The sequence below is a fragment of the Chiloscyllium plagiosum genome, unplaced genomic scaffold (assembly GCF_037043375.1).
Source record: "Chiloscyllium plagiosum isolate Xiang-an unplaced genomic scaffold, Cpla_swu_hap1 HiC_scaffold_16, whole genome shotgun sequence".
In the NCBI taxonomy this organism is placed as follows: Eukaryota; Metazoa; Chordata; class Chondrichthyes; order Orectolobiformes; family Hemiscylliidae; genus Chiloscyllium; species Chiloscyllium plagiosum.
This window is the reverse complement of record NW_028270154.1, coordinates 78,585,148-78,612,140: the sequence shown is the minus strand read 5'-3', so window position 1 is coordinate 78,612,140 and position 26,993 is coordinate 78,585,148.

Below are 26,993 nucleotides of genomic sequence, written 5' to 3'. Positions count from 1 at the left end.
ATGAGCAATATTCATTTAGGATTGCACCCAGCTCCACACATAGACAACCTTGTTGATCTTCAACGGGCCATATTCTCTCCTCAGTTACTTATTTCCCCTTACTTTACTTTTAGAATATCTTTGGATTCTCCTTTACATTATCTGCCAATGCCCCTTTTATCCCGCAAAAGTATACTTCTATACCCCCCATACTCCCTAAAGCATTCATTCAATCCCAGCTGTCTATACTTGACATATATCTCCTTCCTTTTCTTGACCAGAGCCTCAGTATTTCTAATCATCCAACGTTCCTACTCCTGCTAGCCTTGCCCTTCTCACTAACAGCAACATGCTGGCCCTCAATTCTTGGTCTCTCGCTTTGAAAGCCTTCTACTTGCCAGACATCCCTTTACCCAAGAACAGCCTCCCCCAATCAACTTTCTGTCTAATACCATCAAAATTGACGTTGCCTCATTTAGAACTTTAACTTGTGGACCAGACCAATCCTTTTCCATGACTATTTTAAACTAATAGAAGTATGGTCACTAGTCCCAAAGTGCTTCCCCAATAATGCCTCAGTCACTTGCCCTAACTTATTTTCAATGAGGAGGTTGAGTTTTGCCTCTTTTAAAGAAGGTCTAGCTACATGAAGATTGAAAATTTTTCCAGGACACACTTAACAAATTCCTCCCCACCCAAGCCCTTAACACTATGACAGTCCCAGTCTATGTTTGGAAAACTAAAATCCCTTACGATTGCACCCCTATTATTCTTACAACTGTGTACAATTTTCCTACACATATGGTCCTCAATTTTCCGCTGAGTATTGGGATACTGTAGAATCCCATCAAAGTAACACTCCCCTTCTTATTTCTCAGTTCCATCCATATGGCTTCACTGAATGTTTCTGCAGGAATATCCTCTCTAAGTATTGCCCTGATGTTTTCCTGAATCACTAAAGCCACTCCCTTCTTCTTTTTCCTCCCCTTTTAATAGCACCTGTACCATGGAACAATGAGCTCCCAGTCCTGTCCTTCCTCAGCCTCGTCTCAGTAATCGCTATGATATTCCAGTCCTACGTACTCATCCATGCCCTGAACTCATATCAGGCCTCTTGCATTGAAATAAATAGAGTTTAATTAATCAGTTTTTCCTTGTTCCCTGCTGTGCTCTTGTCTGCCTTGTCGATTTAATTTGCTCTCCTTTACTTCTGCATTGTTGTATGAGGAGAGGTTGAGTAGATTGGGCCTGCACTCACTTGAGTTTGGAAGTATAAACACAAACCTCATTGAAACATAGAAACTTGTTAGAGGTCTTGACAGGGTGGATGCGGAAAGGTATTTCCCTTGTGGATGAGTCAAAAACTAGAGGGCATAATGTCGGAATGAGGGAGAACATATTTAAGTCAGAAATGAGGAGGAATTTCTTCTCTGAGAGGGTAGTGAATATACGGAATTCTTTACCATATTGGGCTGTTGAGGCTATGTCATTAAGTATACAGGCAATTCCCAGCTTATGAATGGATTCCATTCTAAAGTTTATTTGCAAGTTGAATTATATGCAAGTTGAAACATAATGCAGGAGCTGCACAATGTAAAGCAGCTGCCTGCAAGGACAGGAAATGTTCATATGTTGGGTCTTTAAAATTACAACCATGCATCGGGTTATGTTCGTAAGTACAAGCTTCGTAAATTGGGAACCTCCTGTATTCAAGGTTGAGATACACAGATTTTTAATTAGAAACAGAATCAAGGGTTCTGAGGTATAGGCAGGAAAGTGGAGTTGAGGATTATCAGATCAGCCATGATCATATTGAATGGTGGAGCAGAGGTGATGGGCCAAATGGCCTACTTCCTGCTTTTATGTCTTATGGTCTAATGGTTCAATCGACTTGCAATAAAGACCAACATGCTGTTTGAGGTCCTAATTGCATGCTGTAATTACTTTCTGTGTTCCTTGATCACCCGGTTCTCTCTTAACATCAAAAGTTACAAGTTTCATACCTATTAAAAAAATTCTGCTCGTTTGATTCTTGCAACAAAAGTGGATGTCCTCACATTATACTTCATCTGCCATTGTGTTGCCAACTCACTTAATATGTCCATACCCTTTTACAATGTTTTTTATGTTCACCACAACATTAAATCCTGCTTGGTTTTGTATCAGCAGCAAACATGGATACACATTACTTTCACTGTCTTCGTCAAAGTCATTGATATGAATTAGAAATAATTGAGACTTTTCCTCATGGCACTCCACCAATTTCAGACTGCCAACTTGAAAATTCCCCATTTATCGCTGCTCTATGCTTCCTGTTCATAAACAAAGCCTCCATTGAGCTAATATATAATCCTGAACTTCATGAGCACTATCTTACACATTAGCCTTTGTGTATGACTCTTTATCAAATGACCTTTGGAAATTCAACTTTAATACATGTGATGACTCCTCCTTGTCTACCTATGAGTTACATTTTCAAAAACTGCTCATAAATTTGTCAAACACGATTTCCCTCTCATAAAACCATGTTGATACTGCTCGATCATAGTGTGATTTTCTGATGTGTTGTTGAGACTTCCATAATATTGATATCAGCACTTTCCTGTCAATTCATATGAGGTTAACTTGCCTTGCTTTCTCCATATTCCTATCTCTCTTATCTTGAACTTGTGAACATTTGCTCACTTCCAGTCATATAGTCATAGAGTCAGAGAGATGTATAGCACAGAAATAGACCTTCCGGTCCAACTCGTCCATGCCAACCAGATATCCCAACCCAATCTAGTCCCACCTGCCAGCACCCAACCCATATCCCTCTATCCCTCACAGTGCCGGGGACCAGGGTTCAATTCCTGCCTCAGGCAACTGTCTGTGTGGAGTTTGCACATTCACCCGGTGTCTGTGTGGATTTCCTTCGGGTGCTCTGGTTTCCTCCCACAATCCAAAGATATGCAGATCAGGTGAACTGGACATGCTAAATTGCCCATAGTGTTAGGGTCATTAGTCAGAGGTAAATATAGGGTCTGGGTGGGTTACTCTTTGGTGGATCGGTGTGGACTTGTTGGGCTGAAATGCCTGTTTCCATATTGTAGTGAATCTAATCTAATCTAAACGCTTCCTATTCATATACCCATCCAGATGTCTTTTACATGTTGTAATTGTACTAGCCTCCACCACTTCCTCTGGCAACTCATATTCCATTCACATACCACCCTCTGCATGAAAACATTGCCATTGTGTTGCCAACTCACTTAATCTGTCCATATCCCTTTACAAAGTGGTGAAAAAGTTGTCCCTTTGGTCTCTTTTACATCTTTCCCCTCTCACCCTAAACCCATGCCATCTAGTTCTGAACTCTGCCACCCCAGGGAAAAGACCTTGTCTATTTACCCTTTCCATGCCCCTCATGATTTTATAAACCTCAATAAAGTCATCCCTCAGTCTCTGACACTCCAGGGAAAACAGCCCTAGCCTATTCAGCCTCTCCCTAGCTTAAATCCTCTAACCCTGGCAACATCCTTGTAAATCTTTTCTGAACCCTTTCAAATTTCACAACATCCTTCTGATAGGAACGAAATCAGAATTGCACACAATATTCCAAAAGTGGCCTAACCAATGTCCTGTACAGCCACAACATGACTTCCCATCTTCTGTACTCAATACTCTGACCAATAAAGGAAAGCTTACCAAACGCCTTCTTCAGTATCCTATCTTTGTCCTCTCTCTCTCTCTCTACATACATATCTCTCTATCTTCATATGGCTTTCTAATAATTAATACCACTTCCACTGGGATTGTTCCCAAATCAAGGGATTTTGGGAAAGTTATAACCAGTGGATCCTTAACCTCTGCAGATATCACAGTTAGATCTTAATGATCTCACTGTGGATTTGTTGGTTTTTAGTCCCCAAGTTTCTTGAATTTTTTTTTCTGTTCTTTTTGGTTATCTTAAGTTCATTCGTTACCCTCTATTTCGAGGATAAAATGCGTATTTTCTGAAGTGAAGACACACACAAAAAAATTGTTCAACATTATTATATGTCCTGTCTCAGACTCTAAGAGACTAACATTTACCTTAGCTACACTCCTCTTTTCTGTATACTTGCAAAAACATCTTTGAACAGGGCAGCATGGTGCCCAGTGGTTAGCACTGCTGCCTCACAGCGCCAGGAACCCGGGTTCAATTCCTGCCTCAGGTGTGGAGTTTGCACATTCTCCCCCTGTCTGTGTGGGTTTCCTTCGGGTGCTCCAGTTTCCTCCCGCAATCCAAATCCAAAGATGTGCAGGCAGGTGAATTGGCCATGCTAAATTGCCCATAGTGTTAGGTGCATTATTCAGAGGGAATGGTCTGGCTGGGTTACTCTTCGAAGGGTCGGTGTGGACTTGTTGGGGCGAAAGGCCTGTTTCCATACTGTAAGTAACCTAAACTGTTTATATATTCCTGGCTAGCTTACGCTCATTCTATATTTCACATGTTTATTAACCCTTCAGTGGCCCACTGATGAGTTTTTTTTTAGAATACTTACAGTGTGGAAACAGGCCCTTCGGCCCAACAAGTCCACACCGACCCGCCGAAGCGCAACCCAGACCCATTCCCCTACATTTACCCCGTCACCTAACACTACGGACAATTTAGCATGGCCAATTCACCTAACCTGCACATTTTTGGACTGTGGGGGGAAACCGGAGCACATGGGGAGAATGTGCAAACTCCACACAGTCAGTCGCCTGAGGTGGGAATTGAACCCGGGTCTCTGGTGCTGTGAGGCAGCAGTGCTAACCACTGTGCAACCGTGCCACCCTTTTCTAAAACTCCTCTAAATTCCAAGCTGTTTTGACCAAGTGAAGAGGAGTGAGTCAGCTCTCCTCTTCTTCATTCCCTCAACTGTACCACAATTCATTTAAAATTACATGATCAAAACGAAGGAGCTAATTGCAAGATTTTGTTGAGACTAAGAAGAGACATATACTATTACTTACTAACACAAAGAAAATTATTAACGTGTGACATAAACACAGCATAATTATTAAAAAGAGAGTATGTCTCACACAAGAAGATTTAAAAGAAGTTTTAAAGAATTCTTGAGACATGGTTGTTTCACTGACAGCTTGTGCCCTGATTAGTCATAAAGTTTGCACACATCTTTGTATTTTTGGTGAATACATGCTCCTCCAATTTGTTTTTTGAGAGTTTTTGAGAAAAAGGAGGGAGGGAGACAGAGAGATAGAGAAAGAGAGAGAGAGAATCTACTGGTGCTGCTGTTAGATCTTAATGATCTTGATCATTAGGTTCTATGGATTTGTTGGTTTTTATATTCCTATGTCTAGCTTCATTGTTTGTTCTCGGTGGATAATCTGCAGGCGACTTTCAATCCCAATCTGTGAAACTTTCATAAAGGTTTGAAACAATGAGGAGAAACAGATTAACAATGTTAATTTCAACTCATTCTGATTCTTGTAAATTGGGAGTTTCATGAACTTGGCTCAACACAGTTCATAAACATGACATCCATAGAGTCCTAGAGATGTACAGCACAGAAACAGACCCTTCAGTCCAACTCATACATGCCGACCAGATATCCTAACCTAATCTAGTCCCATTTGCCAGCACTTGGCCCATATCCGTCTTAACCCTTCCGATTCATATATCCATCCAGATGCCTTTTAAATGTTATAATTGTATCAGCCTCCACCATTTCCTCTGGCAGCTATTCCACATACAAACCATCCTCTGCATGACAATGTTGCCCCTTAGATCCATTTTAAATTTTCCACCTCTCACCCTAAACCTATGCCCTCTAGTTCTGGACTCCCCGACCCCAGAGAAAAGACCTTGTCTATTTACTCTATTCATACCCCTCATGATTTTCTCAACCTCTATAAAGTCACCCCTCAGCCTCTGACACGCCAGGGAAAACAACTCCAGCCTATTCAGCCTCTCACAAGCCCTCCAACCCTGGCAACATTGTTGTAAATATTTTCTGAACCCTTTCAAGTTTCACAACATCCTTCCAATAGGAGGGAGACTAGAATTGCACACAGTATTCCAAAAGTGGCCGAACTAATGTTCTGTCCAGCTGCAATATGACCTCCCAACTCCTATACTTGATGTTCTGACCAATAAAGGAACGCATACCAAACGCCTTCTTCTCTATCCTACCTATCTGTGACTCCACTTTCAAGGCACTATGAACCTGCACTTCACGGTCTCTTTGTTCCCCACTCCCCAGGACCTTCCCATTAAGTGTATAAGTCCTGCCCTGATTTGTTTTTCCAAAATGCAACACCTCATATTTATCTAAATTAATTTCCATCTGCCACTCCTTGGCCAATTGGCCCATCTGATCAAGATCCCGTTGTAATCTGAGGTAACCTTCTTCGCTGTCTACTACACCTCCAATTTTGGTGTCATCTGCAAACTTACTAACTATACCTCTTATGTTCATATCTTACGTCAGGGATTTCAAAACCATTTTAATCCATGATCGGCCACAGGGCTTAAGATAAGGTGATGGAAATCAAAATTGATGCAAATCCTGATGCAAACTCAACTATTGAAACCTTCCAATCAGATTTCCATCCTTGTCATAGTATCAAAATAGCTCTGACCAAACTCATAAATAGCTTCCCATGAAATAGTGACAAAGAGAAAATATCCCTCCCTGTCCTTCCCAACCTGTATGCAAGTTTTATAACAGTTGACCACACCATCCCTCTCTATTAACTGACCACTGTTCTCCAGTTCTCAGTTGGTTCCATTACTTTTTTTTAAAACTGGAAAGGAAAAGAAGGTCAGAGGCATGAACATATTTACTGAGGATAGAGGGATAAAGAGAATCTTAGAGGATAGCAATAATGATTTGTTTTTGACAAATGAAGAAATTGACTCATTAACTACTTACAAAGACACAATTATGGTCATACAAGCATCCCCTGGTACCTGTAGTAATTGTACTGAGGTCAGCCAGGTGGGCCTCATAGAATATGTGTTACTGATTGGGGCTGTTAATCTGGTCCAATCAGGGAGTCCTGGCTGACAGATGACAACAGGAGTGTCAGACACCCTGCTCACTCTGAGAGCTGGCTTTGATGGAACCGGACCAGTGTCAAGGATTCTGTAAGTGTAAATAAAAGGTAACTTACTGATGGAATTCTGACCTCTCTGGAGCTATTTTAATGGTGATGAGAGAAGAGCATGCTCCTGAAGAAATTCACTCATAATAGTCAACTTTGACTTAGGGTAGGCATTTCTGGCATCTTGCTATTATTTCAGAAGCTTGACTCATTTGATTCTGTTGTGAAGACTGGGCCCAGTATGTGGAAAGAATGTGTAACGTTTTCAAGATAAATGACATTAGGGCAAATGTAAAGCAACAAGTCATTCTCCTGACAGCTTTGGATCCACAGCTTTTTCAGTTATTAGGTGCCTCACATTCCCTGAGGCGCAAGATATTAAAACCTTTCAAGAGTTGACGGATTTAGTTGAGGAATATTCTGACACCAAGCCTCCTCTAACTCTACGACACTAATGTTTTTACTTGGCAATTTAAGAACCGGGGAGTCCACATAGGGATTTGTGGCTAGCTTAAGAGGATTGGCGTAGGCATGTGACTTTGCTTTAATGAGACGCTCAGACACCGTTTGGTATGTAACCATGTAACTGATCTTTAAAAAGGCACTACAATTGGCTTTATCACTGGAAAATGCAGCAAGTGGAACATGTGAGTTGGAGTGTATTCTGTTGGAAGTCTGAAATAACTCCACAGAGGTTGGTATTCTGTCACCAAGTCATCCTTTACTTACATATGGAGAGTCCTTGACACTGATCCAGCTCCCTCAGAGCCAGATGTGAGGGAGTGAGCAGGATATCTGAGGTCTTATTTTTATTTGTCAGCCAGCGCTCCCTGATTGGACCAGATTAACAGCCTCAATCAGAGAACTCATATTCAGTGAGGCCCACTTGGCTTTCCTCATTACAATCACTACAGTAGGATACCCTCTGACTGAGCCTGGAGCACACCACTTGAATGAAGGCAATTGCATAGCCTCACTCAGGACATATCCTGAACAGAGAGATTCTAGATCAGCCCACAGCATAATCGCAAAACAAATCCAAGCCTCGTCCAAACAGTTAAAATTTTATGTGGACTCAAGATAGCAAAAGTGTCCCACTAGACTGAAATTGAGTGAGGGAACTCAAAAACCGGCATCCAGGATATTGCACACCCTAGATAGTCTATATACATCTGGTTTGGAACAGTTAAATTGATTCGCAACATCCAAATCAGAACCAATCAAAATAAACATCTGATTAAATGGTCACCTGGTACTAATGGAGGTCAATACCAGCAGAGCTGCTTCAACGATCACAGAAAAAGTCTTTAACAAAACTTGCTCTGGACAGCAACCCTCAAGTTTGCATAAGACCTTGGCTAGATGGAGAACCTATACCAAGGAACCTTTACCAGTCCAACTTCTTATGAGAAGCAGCTGGTTCAGTTACCATTGATTTCAGTAAAAGGCTTGGTCCCAAGCATGGTGGGGCAAAACCGGTTGAGAAAGATTCACCTGGAAAGGCTCAACATTTTTTGATGAGAAATGGCTGCCTGATTAAAGTCCTAATTAAATAACCATTAGTTTTTCAGGAAGATCTCAGGACTATCAAACGAGTCAAGGCCACTTTACATGTTGACCAGAAGCAATTCCACGATTCTGCAAGGCCTTCCCACTGCCATTTGCCTTACAGGCCAAAGTGGAGGCAGGAATCAGATAGATGGAAAGTGAAGGAATCATCAAACCAGTCCAGTTTGTGGAATTGACAGCACTGGTCAAACTGATTGTGAAGCCTCAGGGTCAGCTTACTTTTAAACAAACAGTAAAACAGTAAATTTTTTTTTGCAGCTGGATAAATACCCAAGTCCTCACATTATGGATTTATATGCAAAGCTGGTGGGGAGGGGGAACTGTCATTCATGAAGTTGAACATGAGTTATGCGTACTTACACTTGTGGTTAGATGAGGATTCCCAAGGATTTGTACCAACATAAAAGACTGCCATCTTGGTCTTGTCAGCCTGTGCAATTTTTCAACAGATGATGGCAAACATTTTACAATGTCGATCCTAGGTCACCATTTATCTAGATGACATGCTAATAACAGGAAAGATCAATAAGGAGGACTTTGAGAACTTTGAGATGGTCCTTAGAAGTTTCTTCCAGGTAAGCATAAGCCTTAGAAGGGAAAACTGAGAAAATAAGTAGGGTAACAATGTCCCCTAATTATAATGGCTAGGATTTGAAATAAACAATGTAGAAATTATCCCAAGAGACCTCCAGCTAGAAGCAGAGAGGTGCCAGTGGTGCAGTAAAAAATTAAAAGGGTGTACTTCAAGTGAACCATGGTTATCTCTTGAGCACCACTCCAAAGTCAAATTAATTCTGGACCAAGAACATAATTAGTTGTGTAGTGTTCCCTGTCAGTAATTAATGAGCTTTGCTACTTCACCTCTCAGAAAATGGGCAGGCAGATTTTATTAAAATCAAAATACATAATAAAAGCAATTGGTCCTGCCTCTTTTTGTTCCCGATTTGTCTCGAGGTGTTTGGCGTCCAATTACCAATGTAGTGCAGCAGCCTCATTAGAACTTGAAGCTCACCTGAGGAAAAGTTCAATTGTAGATCTGTGTCCTATCAGTCATAATTCTTCTTAATCTTCTTTACTTTAGTGAGTGCAATTTTCTCAAAACTCACTGATTAGCTTGTATTTGCCTCGTAAGTGTTCAAAATTCCCCAGTGTTAGGCTGCAGCTTGACCAGTATTTATAAATGTTTAGCTATCCAAATGTTTTTGTTCTTGTGTCCAACTTGAAAAGCAAAGTATAAGCTTCCTTTACCATCTTATCAACTTGAGCATTCACTTTCAAAGCTTTGTGAATATTCACTCTCAGATGGTTCTGGACTGGCACAACCCCACTCCAGAAAGTTTAGTGCTGTTTTGATCATGTGACCTCTTGATTTTGTCACTCTGTAAATGCATGTCTTCTCACAGATATAGAATAAACAGTATCTGACTCAAGTCAGCCCCTTTCATGAGCCATTGGTGTCAGCTGCTACTCAGCAGGGTGCACTCTCAACTCTGACTCAGTAGGATGTCAACATCAGAGACTTCACCACTCAGCTCTGGGCCTGCACTCCAATGATATAAAGGTGGAATGATATTTCGGCTGCTATCTCAAGTGGCTGAAGAAGGATCTATAAGGCAATTTTGAAGAAGATAAAGGTAATTATCATTGGCTTTCTGACCAGTATTTATCTGTCATTCAACATCACTAAATACAGATTATCTTGCCATTATCACACTGGAACATAGGAAGTATAGTTAGTACAGATGACACCAAAATTGGAGATATACTGGACAGCAAAGAAGGTTACTCAGAGTATAACGGGATCATGATCAGATGGGCCTATGAGCTGAGGAGTGGTTGATGGGATTTAATTTGGATAAGTGTGAGGTGCTGCATTTTGGAAAAGCAAATCAGGGCATGACTTAGAGACTTAATGGTAAAGTCCTGGGGTGTGTTGCTGAACAAAGAGACCGTGAAGTGCAGGTTCATAGTTCCTTGAAAGTGGAGTCGCAGGTAGATAGGATAGTGAAGAAGGCGTTTGGTATGCTTTCCTTTATTGGTCAGAGCATTGAGTCTAGGAGTTGGGAGGTCATGTTGCGGCTGTACAGGACACCGGATGGACCACTTTTGGAAGATTGTGTACAATTCTGGTCTCCTTCCTATCAGAAGGATGTTGTAAAACTTGAAAGAGTTCAGAAAAGATTTACAAGTATGTTTCCAGGTTTGGAGGATTTGAGCTAGAGGGAGAGGTTGAACAGGCTGGGGCTGTTTTCCCTGGGCATCGGAGGCTGAGGGGTGACCTTATAGAGGTTTACAAAATCTTGAGGGGCCTGGATAGGATAAATAGACAAGGTCTTTTCCCGGAGGTGAGGAGTCCAGAAATAGAGGGCATAGGTTTAGGGTGAGAGAGGAAAGATATAAAAGGGACCTAAGGGACAACTTTTTCACACTGAGGGTGGTTCGTGTTATGAATGGGGAAGTGGTGGAGGCTGGTACAATTACAGCATTTAAAAGGCATTTGGATGGGTATATGAATAGGAAGGGTTTAGAGGGATATGGGCCAAGTGCTGGCAAATGGGACTAGATTAGGTTCGGATATCTGGTCGGCATGGATGAGTTGGACTGAAGGGTCTGTTTCCATGCTTTATCTCCATGACTCTATGGTGAAAATTAGCTGAAAGCAGAAATGACGACATGACAAAGAAATGCCTTGAAAAATCTGGAAGCGTGTTAAATCAATGCAAGTTCTTCTGTTTTTCAGTGATAGCTGAACAGCACCAAGTGCTTTATGAACATAAGATTCGGAGCAAAAGTGAGCCATTCAGTAAGATTGACTTGTTTACATTTTGAATTCTACATTCCCATTTCGCCGTGATAACCCTTGATTCCCTTGCCTAGCATGAATTTATCGAAAAACCAAAAGAAGTGCAGTGCTGTAAATCAGAAACAAAAACAGAAGTTGCTGGAAAAGCTCAGCAGGTCAGGCAGCATTTGTGGAGAGAAATCAAGAGGTAACATTTTCGATTGAGTGATCCCACCTCAGAATGCTCAATGTATCTACGTCCACATTAAAATATTCATTGGCACCATCTTCACTGCTTTGTGAGACAAAGATTTCCAATCTCACACAAGTCTCTCAGAGAAAAAAAACTTCTTGTCTCTATTCTAAAAGGGTGACTCCTAATTTTAAAACAGTGCCCCCTAGTTCTTGACCCACCTACAAGAAGAAACTTTGTTCGCATGTCCACCTTATAAAACTGTTCAGGATCTGATACACTTTGATCAAGTCACTCCTCACTCTTCTAAACTCCATAGAAAGAAACCCAGCCTTTCCAACTTTTCCTCATAAACCATCCCGCTCAGTTCAGGTATTAATCCAGTAATCCTCCTTTGAACTGCCTCCAAAGTGTTTACATTCATCCTTATTTCCGAAGACCAAAACCATCATTCAGTCATTTATTGGTGATCCCTTGCAGATAAAGGTGACTCTCTTCCACTCTCAGGGTGTCTCTGTGGGTGGCTGTACAGACTGATGCAGCTACCACAGACTTTGCCACACTTGGGGGCTAAAGGTGGTTGTGGGAAGGGGTGGGGCATTGGGTGTGGCAGCATGCTCCTTTCGCTGTTTTTGCTGGCTTCTGCTTTGCCCCAGTGGCAAGTCTCAAGGTGCTTGGCTCCTTCCCGGACACTCCTCTTCCACTTTGGACGGTGTTGGGCCAGTGATTCCTAGGTGTCTTTGGAAATGCTGGACTTCACCAGTGAGGCCTTGAGGGTATCACTGAAGTGAGTCTTCTGTCCACCTGGGGCTTACCTGCTATTTTGAAGCTGGGAGTAGAAAACCATAACTGAAAACCAAAACCATAGCAAGCAACTCAAACACATTGGTCACCTTGACTCACATGATGTCCAAGTACTTGTGACTGGGAACAGTCAGGAGGGGGAGGCCTAGTGAGTTTTCTTCTCCTTGTGCTGCAGCTCTAAGGCCACCTGTAAGTCTTCAACCATAATTGTGTCTGACTTCAGCTCACTCAGAACTGGTACCATCATAGAATGGGCCTAGGAATCTTTTGGCATATCAGGCAGCGCAATTAGCAACTGAACCATTTGGGATGTCCTGCACATCTAAATTTCAGTGTACATGACAATAAGCTTAAAAGTACAATGAGAATAAAGGAATAGATTTGAATAGCTTTGGTGCAACCATTGACTCATAAAAGGAATGATAATTTGCATCTTATAACTTCTTGGTAAGTTGATGAAGCACTGAATTATTTTGAACTGAAATTGTGATGCAAATAAGCACTGATGCGTGACTCGCAGGAAGGTCCTGCCAACACAAATGAGGCAAATGACTGATTGATCTGATGTTGTGTGTGATTAGAAGAGGCATGAAAAGACATGTTACTGAGGAGAGAAGGGAGGACCCTGCGCTTCTGTGCAAATTGTGTCGTGGGCAGACAGTTCTTCAGTTCAGTCTACTCCAAGTATGAACTGAACCAGTCAGACCATGAGCTCAAGTTCCCAGTGTGAAATTCAAACACAGTATCTTTGTGATTCAGATGTGAGAATGCTACCAACTGAGCCAAGCTGACAGACAGAATTGGTGAAAATCAAATATTTAGCTTTATACTTGTTACCTGATTTCTCAAGCAATACGAATTTTTACCAATACTGAAAATTTCAGTTTTTTGGCTGAGACATATCCACGTTTCATCCTCAATAATTCTGCTGTCTCCATGCATTTAAAAAGCAATTGCAATTTCCCAGATCATGTCTGATTCATCCCATACATTGCATTATTAGATGTAAACATTAGGTCTTATTTGCACTGAGTGAGTTTGTTCTGGAAGATGCTGTCAATGATTCCTGATATCAGTGTCATGATGACACATCCACACTCCCCCAGTGACTTCTGGACATATTGAACTTTTGGACAAGACTTTTTTTAAAACAAAGACTGCAAGCCAAGTTGGCAGATAATGTAAATTCTAATGGTGGAATGCACTGATTGCTGAAAGATTCCCAGTGTGAACCTTCTATAGTGCCAAGCTTCAAAGAGCTAGAGACTTCAAAAAGCAGAAGCGCAAGGCAATCTAATTAGGTTAGGATATCTGGTCAGCATGGACGAGTTAGACTGAATGGTCTGTTTCTGTGCTGTACATCTTTATAACTCTATCTATGACTCTACTTTCTCTCTGCAGAAAGATACAGCTTGTGAGCTATATTCCAGGCTGGAGACATGAGTTGAAAGAAGTGGCTGTCGTTTATCCTTTCAGGAATACAAAAAACTTAGATTAAAAACCAATACAATCTGTGGGCTATGTGTTGTAGTGATCTTGTGTGCTGAGAAGTTCTCAACTTGAGGACAGCCATTAAACACCCTTGCACTCCGGGTAAAAGGAGGTATGAAATTTTGAATTCTCGTGCTGAAGCCTTGTCACCATTGAAAGAAAATAGGACAAAAGAATTTAAGCTGATTTGCAACGTCAAGCATCTTGAAAATAACAATTCCTACCAACATCCGTGCTCCCTGATCCTTTCCATCAACAACTTCCTCATGTCCCCTCCTGGCTCTTCTTAGCTCTCTCTTTAGCTCTTTCCTGGCTAACTTGTAACTCTCAATCGCCCTAACTGAGCCTTTACATCTCATCCTAACATAAGCTTCTTCTTTCTCTTGGCAAAAGATTCAACTTCCTTAGTAAACCATGGCTCCAGTGCTCGAAACCTTGCTCCCTGTCTGACAGGTACATACTTATGAAGGACACACAGCAACTGTTCCTTGAATAAGCTCCACATTTCTAATGTGCCCATCCCCTGCAGTTTCCTTCTCCATCCTATGCATCCTAAATCATCCAACACAACAGCCATATCATCCCATCATCTGCTCTTCACAGACGCATCCTAAATCATCCAACACAACAGCCATATCATCCCATCATCTGCTGTTCACAGACTCAGACATGGCGGTGTATATTCTTTTAGCTTTAATTTTTTTGACTCACCTCTTATTTCTAATCTTTATGTGTATTACATTATGATTTCTTCTTGTATTTTAGTAACTAATAAACCCACTATTTAACACAAGAATGTTGGTTAAATTGGATCATTTTAAAACATAAATTCTTTTGGTTCCGGGAGAAGGCATCCACAAATGAAGCTATCCTTCTTAAATTGACCTTCTCGTGACTAAACAAAGGGGCAAATGAATAAGGAGGGGAGCGAGATTATTCCTCCCCACTCAGGAGCTTGGTAATTTGGGAAATCCTGTCTTGACTCGTATTAAATTGTGAAACCTCACACAGGAACTGGTTGTAACACAAGTGGTGGTTTGTTCTCAGGCTGTCATGCTTCCTCTATTCTTTGATGACCTGATAATGATGTTCCTGTTCAAGCAGTCAAACTGCTTTGTGGGGAAAAATGTTTTGGAACATTGTGGAAGCAGAAACAATATGTTTCTAAACCAGTTTTTTTCCTAATTCCAGATTTTACTGAACTTGAACTCATACCTTCCCCTGGTTATATTCAGAATAGGTGAATCCAAATTACATAATGGCAGTTTTGGGACATTGAATTCAGCTCAAAGAAAATCTGCAGGTCAAGTGAAATGAAGCAATTTAATTGCTGTAAAACCCCAATTAGATTATTAATGTCCTATCGGGAAGGAAACTTTCCAGCTTTACCCAACCTGTCATTCCAGTACCACAAAGCCTCAGATAAGGGGGAGCTTAAGTTCCACACAGACTCTAATGCAGACCACACCTGGAGCATTGTGAGCGGTTCTGTCTTCACATCTGCAGAAGGATATTCTGGCTATGAAGGGAGTGCAACAAATGTTTATCAGAGTTTAGAAGAATGATGGAGGAAGTCATGGAAACCTATCAAATTCGAACCCAAGGAGACATGGTAAATGCAGAAAGGATGTTCCTGATAACCGGGGAGTCCAGAAACAGGGATCATAGTCTAAAGATATGGGGTGGACCATTTAGGACTAAGATGAGGAAACATTTCTTCACCCAGAGAGTAGTGTAGTGAGGCTGTAGAATTCTCTGTCACAGAAAGCAGTTGAGACCAAAACATTGACTGTTTTCATGAAGGATATATAGTTCTTAGAGCTAAAGGTATTAAAAGTTATAGAATGTAGAACATTACAGCGCAGTACAGACCCTTTGGCCCTTGATGTTGCACCACCCTGCGAATCCAATCTGAAGTCCATCCAACCTATCCTACTCCATTCTCATCCATACGTTTATCTAATGACCACTTTAATGCCCGAAAAGTTGGCAAGTCTACAAGTGTTGCAGGCAGTGCGTACCATGCCCCTACTACTCTCTGAGTAAAGAAACTACCTCTGACATCTGACCTATATCTATCACCCCTCAATTGGAAGCTATGCCCCTCATGCTAGCCATGAAAAAGGCTCTCACTGTTCACCCAATCTAACCTTCTGATTATCTTGTTTGTCTCAATTAAGTCACCTCTCAACCTTCTTTTTTTCTAACAAAAACAGTCTCAAGTCCCTCAACCTTTCCTCGTAAGACTTTCCCTCTATACCAGGCAACATTCTAGTAAATCTCCTCTGAACCCTTTCCAAAGCTTCCACACCCTTCCTAGAACTGCATGCAATACTCCAATTGCGGCTGCAATTGTACAGCTTTGTAATGCTGCAGCATGACCTCATGGTTCCAAAATCCAATCTCTCTACTAATAAAAGCTAACTCACCATATGCCTTCTTAACAGCCCTATCAACCTGGGTAGCAACTTTGAGGGATCTATGTACATGGACACCGAGATCTCTCTGCTCATCTACACTATCAAGAATCTTATTATTCGCCCAGTACTCTGCATTCCTGTTACTCCTTCCAAAGTGAATCACCTCACACTTTTCTGCATTAAACATCATTTGCCGCCTCTCAGCCCAGCTCTGCAGTCCTCTGTAACCTACAACATCCTTTGACACTATCTACAACTCTACTGACCTTAGTGTTGTCTGCAAATTTACTAACCCATCCTTCTACACCCACATCCAGGTCATTTGTAAAAATGACAAACAGCAGTGGACCTAGAATAGATTCTTGCAGTACACTACTAGTAATGGAACTGCAGGATGAACATTTCCCATCAACCCACCACCCTCTGTCTTCTTTCAGCTAGCTGATTTCTGATCCAAACCGCTACATCCCATGTCCTCATATTTTGTGCAGTAGCCTACCATGGGGAACCTTATCACACATATTACTGAAATCTGTATAAACCACATCAATGCTTTACCCTCATCCACCAGTTTGGTCACCTTCTCAAAGAACTCAATAACGTTTGTGAGGCATGGCCTACCCTTCACAAAACCGTGTTGACTATCCCGAATCAACTTATTCCTCTCAAGATGATTATAAATCCTACCTCTTACATCCTTTTCCAACACTTTACCCAGAACCGAAGTAAGGTTCACTGGTCTATAATTACCAGGGTTGTCTCTACTCCCCTTCCTGAACAATATTTGCTATCCTCCAGCATTCTGGCACTATTTCTGTAGAAAATGACAACATAAAGATCAAAGCCAAAGGCTCAGCAATCTCCTCCCTGGCTTCCCAGAGAATCCTAGGATAAATCCCATCCAGCTCAGGGGATTTCTCTATTTTTACACTTTCCAGAATTTCTAACACCTCCTCCTTGTGAACCTCAATCCCATCTAGTCTCGTAACCTGTTTCACAATATTCTCCTCGACAACATTGTCTTTTCCCAGTGTGAATACTGATGAAAAATATTCATTTAGTGCTTCCTCTATCTCCTCTGACTCCATGTACAACTTCCCACTACTGTCCTTGATTGGCCCTAAGCTTACTCTAGTATTCTTTTATCCCTTACATACCTATAGAAAGTTTGAGGATTTTCCCTGATCCTTTCCACCAACAACTTCTCATGTCCCCTCCTGGCTCTTCTTAACTCTCTGTTTAGCTCTTTCCTGGCTAACTTGTAACTCTCAATCGCCCGAACTGAGCTTTTACACCTCATCCTAACATAAGGCTTCTTCTTTCTCTTGACAAAAGATTCAACTTCCTTAGTAAACCATGGCTCCAGTGCTCGAAAACTTGCTCCCTGTCTGACAGGTACATACTTATGAAGGACACACAACAACTGTTCCTTGAATAAGCTCCACATTTCTAATGTGCCCATCCCCTGTAGTTTCCTTCTCCATCCTATGGATCCTAAATCTTGTCTAATCTATGGGGAGAAAGAAGGAACATGGTAGTGAGTTGGATGATTCGCCATGCATGTTGAATGACAGAGTAGGCTCAAGGGGCTGAATGGCCTACTCCTGCTCCAATTTTCTATATTTCCATCTGAAGTGGCTTTGGTTGTATTAAAAGGGCAACTGAGGATGGGCAATTAGTGCTGGCCTTCCCAGTGATGCCGCATCCAGCGAGTGTTTTTTTTCCAAAAAATGCACTGTCAAGAAATGTACTAACTTAGCTGATATCAGCCAAGGCGTCTAGAGGGGCCCCCAAAACAACAATGCATATTAGTCAGTGCATTGGCTCTCAATGGAATGCTTTGTGGATGTATGGTAAGGAAAAGGGTCCAACTCAGTTGTGTTGCCTACTTAACATCCTGACCTCTTCCTACATGGTTAGTCTGGTGCAAAAGTCTCTGAGGAAGAGGACATCACAACCTATTAAAGAATATGGTAAACTTGTCAACTCGAGTATAATATAGGACAATGCTTTGCATCGACAAAGCATCTCTAATATAGAATATGCCTCAAGTTACTGGGAAGGAGAGTGTAGATGGTAGAATTGAAGGTTTGGCAGCAGAATTGGATTTGAAAACTTATTAATGGAGGAAAGTGAGAGCTGGGTGAGGGGGAATGATATTTTGGGAAGGGGTTTCAGCAAACAGGGTGTAGATCATCTCTTTTGGATCAAATGGCCATATCATAAAGTGGGTGGGAGCTTGTTTGCAGTCCACTCAAGGGGAAGGTAGGGGTGATGCCACTGTCTATCAGGGGTCCAGCTATCGTCCGTCATGGTCACAGTAAAGAGGCAAGGCCATAGTCAATCAACAGCTTGAGACGCTCACCTTCAGGGCTCTGTGTGACTGTAGTGGGTAGTGGGTAGTGGGTAGTGGGTAGTGGGCAGTGGGCAGTCTTTTCGAGTCAGCAGCTGCCAGGGATTCACATCTCCATTGGTCAAGGAGCAAGAAAGACAGTGGTCAGGGTTCTGGTCAGTCATGTCCAGAGGCCGCTCATAAGTTAGAGTCACACAACATAGACCCTTCGGCCCAAACCGTGGATGACGACCAGGGTTCCAAAACTGAACTAGTCCCATCTGACTGCGTTTGGCCCATATACCTTTAACCCTTTCCTATCCTTGTGCCTTTCCAAATTGTCCCCACCTCTACCACTTCCTCTGGCAGCTCGTTCCATATATGCGCTAACCTCTGTGCGAAAAAGTAGCCCTTCAGGTCCATTTTAAATCTTTCCCTTTTCACCTTAAACCTAAAACCAATGTCCTCTAGTTTTGGACACCCCAATCCTGGGGAAAAGACCTTAGCTATTCACCTTATCTATGTTCCTCATGATTTTATAAACCTCTATAAAGCCATCTCTCAGCCTCCTATGCTCCAGGGATAAAGGTCACAGCCTATTCAGCCTCTTCCTGTAGCTCAAACACTTCCATTGATTTTCCTGTTCCTCAGATGCTGCCTGACCTGCTGTGCTTTTCCAGCACCACACTCTCGACTCTCGTTTCCAGCAGCTGCAGTCCTCACTTTCGGCTGGGTGGAGTCATTGTCAATTCGATTGGTGAAAGCACAGGATCTATATCTGTTGGAAGATAGTACAATGAAGGGCCAAGTACATAAAGCATGAGTTTGCAAATTCCAGCCAAAGTTCTTTGCAAATATTTGTTCACACATACACAATGCATGCAGAATGAACGTACCAATGTGTCCAATGTTGCTCAAAGGTGGATTGCGCTAAACTAACATTGTCATCTCAGTGACGCAGAAGTTAGAGGCAATAACTTAAAAAGAGGTGAATTCTGTTCAAAAGTACCATATCATCTGTGGAACTCATAAGATTGCCATGTAAAGAAGGGAACGTAGTTGATATAAGTCATATCAACATGATGGAATCTGATGATTGCAATAGAACAGGAAATGGTGAGGTGAGTCTGGGATAAGAAGGGGTTCAGAGTGCAGGAGGTACTTCCTTTTGGGTGCAATGCATAACTTATCCAGACAGGATGGTACCTTCACCAGGTTGGCACACATGCTGCGACATGGTTATAGACAATGAGATTGCTGAAGCTGGACAGAGTGTGCTGTAACATCCTGGCTTGCTGTGCTCTCCACAATTGGAACAAGCAATGATTCAAACTGATACATAGGGAGGAGCTGGGGGAACAGGAGCAATCAGCTGAAGAGAAGGATAAAGACAGTGAGTTGAAGGAAACTGTCATTGTGGATAACATACTTCAAATGTGTCAACCATTACAAACCAGACAGAGATGACAGATTGATACAGAAGACCATTATAGATACCATGGTCAAGGCCAAGACACCAGTTTGGTTTGTATTGTTGGGGCAAACTGCAACTTGGATTCTGTTCCTTTGTGTTTCCTTTTGCTAGCTGTGAATCAAAGCTCATGTTTGAACTTGTCTGATTGCTTGTCTGTTTGTGTTGTTCCCCTACAATGTCAACATGCAGATGACCACTGGACATTGGGGAAAGAGTATCAGGCTTCAGAGAGAGTGTTTAGACAGAATGTATATAAGGATGGGTGAATTTTGTGGCTTCATGGCTGCCAATGAGTGGTATTACCAGGTGGTTAATAAGTATGTAAGATAGCTCGCTGAGCTGGAAGATTTGTTTTCAGATGTTTCGTCACCATGACTAGGTAACATTATCAGTGAGAGTCTCTGGTGAAGTGCTAGCGGTATGTCCTGCCTCTCTATTTTTAAGTCTTGGTTTCTTAAGGTGGGTGATGTCATTTCCCGTTCTTTTTTTCAAGGGAAGGTAGATGGTATCGAAGTCAATATGTTTATTGATGGAGTTCTGGTTAGAATGCCATCCCTCTAAGAATCCTCATGCATGCCTTTGTTTTGCCTGTCATAGGATGTGTGTGTTAAACCAGTCAAAGTGGTGTTCTTCTTTATCTGTATGTATCAAAACTAGTGATAATGGATCATGTCTTTGGTGGCCAGTTGGTGTTCATGTATCCTGATGGCAACTTTCCTACTAGTTTGTCCAATGTGGTGCTTTTTACAATTCTTGCATAGTATCTTGTAAATGACATTAATTTTGCTGCTATTATCGAATGGATTCTTTAGGTTCATTAGTCGCTGTTTAAGTGTGTTGGTAGGTTTGTTGATGCCAAGAGGTTTGAGAAGTCTGAAAGTTATTTCTGATATGTCTTTGATGTAAGGTAAAGTGGCTATACTTTTTGATTTTGTTGTGTCTGCTTGTTTGTCAATGCTTGTCCACAGAGTCGTACAGCACAGTAGCAGACCCTTTGGTTCAACTTGTCCACACTGACCAGACATCCCAATCTGACATAGTCCTATTTATCAGCCTTTAGCCCATATCTCTCAAAAACCTTACTATTCATATACCCATCCAGATGCCTTTTAAATTCTGTCATTATACCACCTCCTCTGGCAGCTCATTTCATACATGCACCACCTTCTTTGTGAAAACCTTACCTTCAGGTCTTTTTTAAATCTTTCCCATTTCACATTAAACCTATGGCCTCTAGTTTTGGGCTTCCCCACCCTTGGCTATTTGCCCTAGTCATTTCCCTCATGATTTCATAAACTTCAATAAGGTCACCTCTCAGCCTCCAGGCAGAAAATCCCCAACCTATTCAGCCTCTCCCTATAATTCAAACCCTCCATTCCTTGCAACACCCTTGTAAATCTTTTCTGCACCCTCTCAAGTTTAACAACATCCTTCCTATAGAAGGGTGACCAGAATTGTACACAGTTTTCTAAAAGTAGCCTCACCCATGTCCTGTACAGACATAATGTCAGAAGTGAGGATATTCGGCAATTATTACACAATGTTCAGCACCATTCACAACTCCTCAGATGCTGAAGCAGAGTCGATAATGTGGTGCTGGAAAAGCACAATAGGTCGGGCAGCATCCGAGGAGCAGGAGAATCGACGTTTCAAATAAAAAGCTCTTCATCAGGAAATCAGATACTGAAGCAATGCTTGTCCAAATGCAACAAGTTCTGGACAATATCTAGACTTGAGCTGATGAATGATAAGTAACATTCGCGCCACACAAATGCCAGGTTGTAATCATCACCAATAAGAGACAATCTAACCACCATCCCTTGACATTCACTGGTGTCACCATCACTGAATCCCCCCTATCAACATCCTGAGGTTATGATTGACCAGAAACTTAACTAGACTCACCACAGAAACACAATGGCTACAAGAGCAGCTCAGAGTAACTCACCTCCTGACTCCCCAAAGCCTGTCCACCACCTACAAGATACAAGTCAGGAGTGTGACGGAATGCTTCCCTCTTGCCTGGAGGAGTGTAGCCCCAATAACATTCAAGAAGCTTGACACCATCCAGGACAAAGTAGCCCGCTTGATTGGCGCCACACCCACAACATCCACTCCTTCCACCACCAATGCTCAGTAACAGCAGTATGTACTATCTACAAGATGCACTGCAGAAATTCACCATAGATCCTCAGGCTGCACCTTCTAAACCAATGACTACTTTCATCTAGAAGGACAAGGGCCACCGATATATGGGCCACAGATAAATTCCCCTCCAAGCCACTCACCATTCTGACTTGGAAACACATTGCTGTTCCTTCACTGTTGCTGGGTCAAAATCCTGGAATTTCCTCCCTGATGGTATTGTGGGTCAACCCACAGCAGGTGGACTTAGCGCTTCAAGAAGGCATCTCACTACCACAGTCTCAAGGGCAACTAGGGATGGGCAATAAATACTGGCCAACCAGTGATGCCCACATCGCACAAATGAATACATTTTTAAAATGCCTCAATATGGCATTCTAACTCCTATACTCAATGTTCTGATCAATGAAGGCAAACTAAACACCTTCTTCACCATCCTGTCTATCTGAAACGCCACTTTCAAGGAACTGTGCACTTGCAGCCCTCGGTTTCTTTGTTTGTCAACAGTCCCCAGGGCTCTCCCACAAACTATATAAGTCCTGCCCAGGTTTTCTTGACCAAAATGCAGTTCCCATTTTTCTAAATTAAACTCCATCTGCTATTTCTTGGCCCATTCGCCCATCTGACCAAGGTCATCCAGTCATAAAGTCATAGAGATGTACAGCATGGAAACAGACGCTTTGGTCCTACTCGTCCATGCCGACCAGATATCCCAACTTAATCTAGTCCCACCTGCCAGGATCCGGTCCATATTCCTCCAAACCCTTCCTATTCATATACCCATCCAAATGCCTTTTAAATGTTGCAATTGTACCAGCCTCCACCACATCCTCAGGCAGCTCATTCCATTCACATATCACGCTCTGCGTGAAAATGTTGCCCCTTAGGTTCTCTTTTATATCTTTCCCCTCTCACCCTAAACCTATGCCCTCTAGTTCTGGACTCCCCCACCCAAGGAAAAGACTTTGTCTATTTATCATATCCATGCCCTTCAAGATTTTGTAAACCTCCATAAGGTCACCACTCAGCCTCCAACACTCTAGGGAAAACAGCCCCAGCCTGTTTAGCCTCTCTCTGTAGCTCAAATCCTCCAATCCTGGCAACATCCTTGTAAATCCTTTGTGAACCCTTTCAGGTTTCACAACATCTTTCCAATAAGAAGGAGACCAGAATTGCAAAAATATTCCCAACAGTGACCTAACCAATGTCCTGTACAGCTACAACATGACCTCTCAACTCCTGTACTCAATAGTCTGTCCAACAAAAGAAAGCATATCAAACGCCTTCTTCACTATCCCATCTACCTGCGACTCCACTTTCAAGGAGCTGTGAACCTGCACTCCAAGGTCTCTTTGTTCAGCAATAATCCTCAGGACCTTACTATTAAGTGTATAAGTTCTGCTAAGAATTGCTTTCCCAAAATGCAGCACCTCTCATTTATCTGCGTTAAACGCCATCTGGCACTTCTCAGCCTATTGGCCCATCTGATCCAGATCCCGTTGTAATCTGAGGTAGCCTTCTTCGCTGTCCACTATACCTCCAATTTTGGTGTCATCTGCAAACTTATTAACTCTCCATTTTATGCTCACATCCAAATCATTTATATAAATGATGAAAAGTAGTGGACCCAGCACCGATCCTTGTGGCACTCCACTGGTCACAGGCCTCCAGTCTGAAAAACAACTCTTCACCACCACCCTCTGTCTTCTACCTTTGAGCCAGTTCTGTATCCAAATGGCTAGTTCTCCCTGTATTCTGTGAGATCTAACCTTACTTAACCTGTCTCCCTTGGGGAACCCTTGTTGAACACCTTAAGTCCATATAGATCACATCTACCGCTGTGCCCTCATCAATCCTCTTTGCTACTTCTTCAAAAAACTCAATCAAGTTTGTGAGACATGATTTCCTATGCACAAAGCCATGTTGACTGTTCCTAATCAGTCCTTACCTTTCCAAATACATGTACATCCTGTTCCTCAGGATTCCCTCCAACAACTTGCCCACCACTGACATCAGGCTCACTGGTCTATAGTTACCTGACTTGCCCTTACCACCTTTCTTAAACAGTGGACCACGTTTGCCAACCTCCAGTCTTCCGGCACCTCACCTATCACTATCAATGATACAAATATCTCAGCAAGAGGCCCAGCAATCACTTCTCTAGCTTCACACAGAGTTCTCGTGTACACCTGATTAGGTCCTGGGGATTTATCCACCTTTATACGTTTCAAGACATCCAGCACTTCCTCCTCTGTAATTTAGACATCTTTTAAGATGTCACCATCTATTTCCCTACATTCTATCTCTTCCATGTCCTTTTCCACAGTAAATACTAATGCAAAATACTTGTTTAGTATCTCTCGCAACTCCTGCGGCTCCACACAAAAGCCGACTTGCTGATCTTTGAGGGCTCTCTTCTCTCCATAGTTGCCCTTTTGTCCTGAATGTATTTGTAAAAACCCTTTGGTTTCTCCTTAACTCTATTTGTAAAAGCTATCTCATGTCCCCTTTTTGCCCTCCTGATTTCCCTCTTGAGTATACTCCTCCTGCCTTTATACTCTTCTAAGGATTCACTCGATCTATCCTGCCTATACCTGACATATGCTTCCTTCTTTTTCATCACTAAACCCTCAATTTCTTTAGTCATCCAGCATTCCCTATACCTTTCCTTTCCTTTCACCCTGACAGGAATATACTTTCTCTGGATTCTCGTTATCTCATTCCTGAAGGCTTCCCATTTTCCAACCATCCCTTTTACCTGCGAACATCTGCCCCCAATCAGCTTTTGAAAATTCTTGCCTAATACTGTCAAAATTGGCTTTTCTCCAATTTAGAACTTCAACTCTTAGATCTGGTCTATCCTGTTCCATCACTATTTTAAAAACTAATAGAAATATGGTCTCTGACCCCAAAGTCCTCCCCCACTGACACCTCAGTCATCTGCCCTGCCTTATATCCTAAGAGTAGGTCAAGTTTTGCACCTTCCCTAGTAGGTACATCCACATACTGAATCAGAAAGTTTTCTTGTACACGCTTAACAAATTCCTCTTCATCTAAACGCTGAACACAATGGCAGTCCCAGTCTATGTTTGGAACGTTAAAACCTCCTACCATAACCACCCTATTATTCTTACAGATAACCGAGATCGCCTTACAAATTTGTTTCTCAATTTCCCTCTGACTATTTGGGGGTCTATAATACATTCCCAATAAGGTGATCATCCCTTTCTTATTTCTCCGCCCAAATATCTTCCCTGGATGTCTTTCTGGGAATATCTTCCCTCAGCACAACTGTAATGCTATCCCTTATCCCTTGTCACTCCTCCTCCTCTCTTGCCTCTCTTTCTATTCTTCCTGTAACATTTGTATCTTGGAACATTAAGCTGCCAGTCTTGTCCATCCCTGAACCATGTTTCTGTAATTGCTATGATATCCCAGTCCCATGTTCCTAATCATGTCCTGAGGTAATCTGCCTTCCCTGTTAGGTCCCTTGCATTGAAATTCATGCAGTTTAATTGATCAGTCCTACCTTGTCCTTAGCTTTGTCCCCGACTGTTTAACTCACTTCTGTTCGCATCAGTACCAGTCTTATATTGATCTCTTTCCTCACTGTCTCCCTGGGACCCACCTCCTCCCTCCGCAACCAACAGCATTTATTGCAGATATAATCCTCAGTAACCCGTAAACTCTTTCTGAACTCCCACATCCGACAAGAAGAGCATATCACTCTACTTAGGGCAATTTTTGCTTCCTCACAATCTACAGACCTAGAAAATAGCACTGTCTTATTCCTCTACAAAACCCTGCTCCAGGTTAAATTAATTTTCATGGCTTCTATTTTAGATTTAATTGAGAGACATATCTCAATACAACATAATCAAGAAAGAACCCACTTTACTCACTACTGCAGACTTTCTGGAAGTCCACGCTTGAATATTCATTTCTGTTTCTGTGTTGTGACGTCTCCCAAACAGGTTCCTCCAAGATTAGTTGTGAATTTTCCCAGTTCCTTTTGTACTCTGAGATAATTTTCTTCACTTTCCACTATGCTACTTATTTTGGTGTCACCTGCGTACCTCCTCACCGTACCTCCATCCAAATCATTTATATAAATGACAAAGAGCAGTGGCCCCAGCACTGGTCCATGTGGCACAACACTGGTCACAGGCCTTCAGTCCAAAAAGCAACCCTCTCCCACCACCCTTTGTCTCCTCCCTTCAAGCGTAGCAGGTCAGGCAGCATCCAAGGAACAGGAGAAATGTCGATTCTCCTGCTCCTTGGATGCTGCCTGACCTGCTGCGCTTTTCCAGCAACACATTTTCAGCTCTGATCTCCAGCATCTGCAGTCCTCACTTTCTCCTCTCCTCCCTTCAAGCTAATTTTGGATCCAATTGGCAAGCTCCCACTGGATCCGATGTTATCTAACCATACCAACCAACCTACTATGCAGAACATTGTCGAAATCTTTGCTGAAATCCATATAGATAATGACTACCGCTCTGCCTTCATCAACCTTCCTTGTCACGTCTTCAAAAAACTCAATCAAATTAGTCAGACATGATTTCCAATGCAGGAAAAGGTTAGGACTGCAGATGCTAGAGATCAGAGTCAAGAATATGGTGCTGGAAAAGCACAGCAGATCAGGCAGCATCAGAGGAGCAGGAAAATTGATGTTTCAGGTTGATGAAGGGCTTATGCCTGAAATATCGATTTTCCTGCTCCTCGGATGC